This window comes from Lathyrus oleraceus, chromosome 6 (genome assembly GCF_024323335.1).
Source record: "Lathyrus oleraceus cultivar Zhongwan6 chromosome 6, CAAS_Psat_ZW6_1.0, whole genome shotgun sequence".
NCBI lineage: Eukaryota > Viridiplantae > Streptophyta > Magnoliopsida > Fabales > Fabaceae > Lathyrus > Lathyrus oleraceus.
The window spans coordinates 74,809,698-74,811,479 of NC_066584.1; positions in this window are offsets into that span (position 1 = coordinate 74,809,698).

Genomic DNA, 1,782 nt, shown 5'->3' on the forward strand with positions numbered 1-1,782 from the left:
AGCAAGCCTTATGACATAAGTCAAGCAAGAATTCCCTCCTTAGGATTAAGCCTTAAACAAGCCAAATAAGCAAATAATAATACATGTATCAGATGAAACCAGAATGACCAAATAGGTCTTCAAAGGAAGTCCCAAGTCAAAGGTAACAGATGCATTCCAAGGTCTCAAGTCACAAGTCGGAAGGCAAATGTAAAGATCCTAAGTCTAAGTCCATAACTCCATAATAATGCCAAGCATAGTAACCTCAAATCCATGGATCAGGATAACCAAGTTTCTTTTAGGTTTTTTCTTATTAGTGTTTTTCTTTACAAAGATTGTGAAAGTAAAATGGTATAATCACAAACAATATGATATGATATGAAGACAAATGACATAATCACAAACAATATGATATGAAATGTTAAACATAAAGTATAAAGTAAATGGTATAAAAATAAAAAATCATAAAGTAAATGACTTGGAAATAAAATTTAATACAAGTAAGATGTTAGTAAATGAGGTTAGAAATTATAATGAAGGATGGTTTGGTCATTTTTTGGAGAATACTAAACTATTCACCCGCAAACATGAAAATATGAACTTATACATCATTTATGAGAAGGGCTCCAACTTGGATGAAATTAAAAAGTATGTCACTAGCTCTCACAAATGGAAAAGGAGCAATATTTTCAAACAATACCATGAGGAGTAGGATAATTACAATATCTCTTATAAAAATACCTTTGCTTTTGGGACAAATTTAGCGCTATGTTAAGCAATCGTAATTGGACTTATGTAGAAGTCACAACTATCTGAGGTCGGTCAACAATAATGTTTGTGTTAATACATGCTAGAGAAATTATATGTAAATCATTCTCCTAAAGATATGCCACACAAAAGGAAAAGAAAAAGAAAGGGGATGATCATGGACAACAGCTAGGAGGATGGTCCATTACTTCAATCCACACTTCATGACACTTAGGAAAAACTTATGCATCAATCCAAAATACCTTAAATGATCCATCATCAATTAGGAGGTAGATTTGAAATGATGAAAGTTCATTGAATACCAATCCACACATTATGAATAAGATGGACACAAGGCATCCAATTGATCAAAGGGAAAAGAATGAGATGAAGAAGAAGGAGACAAGAGAAGTCACACCCAAATTGGACCAAAAATTTAATCAAGTCATCATCAAAATCAATAATTTGTTTTATTGGATTAGGGTTTTTACCCCATCAACATCCAAGATCCATTGAGTTTGATGAGACTTGAAGTACAAACCATCATGATCCAAGACCAACAGAAGTTCACAAAGGTCACACAAATATAAGATGAGTTTTTCAGAAAATTATGAGAGGTTGGAAATAAAATAAGAAGCATATAATAAATTTTTCAGAATTAATAAATGAAGAAAAATCTTTTTAAACCAATTAAAACAAAGGAGAAAATATAAAATTCTATAAAAATAGAAAATCAGTGAAATAAAATATGAAAAAATAAAAATCAGCTGAAGAAAAATAAAAGAGGATTTTAGAAATTATTTTGGGATTTTTTAGATAAAAAATAAAAATACTATGAATTTTAAAATAAAAAGAAATTTAAAATAATAAAAGGAAAAGAATCAAAATCGAAAAAAATACAGAGCGTTGGATCAAGCCTCATTAATTGACGCGGCAGATCCAACACTCCACATCTTAGGATGCACGATGGAACACGTTGCAAGCAACACAGCGAATCAAATTCAAATCCAACCAATCAGAACATTTCGTTCCTCCAACGTGTCTGGCCAAACTCAG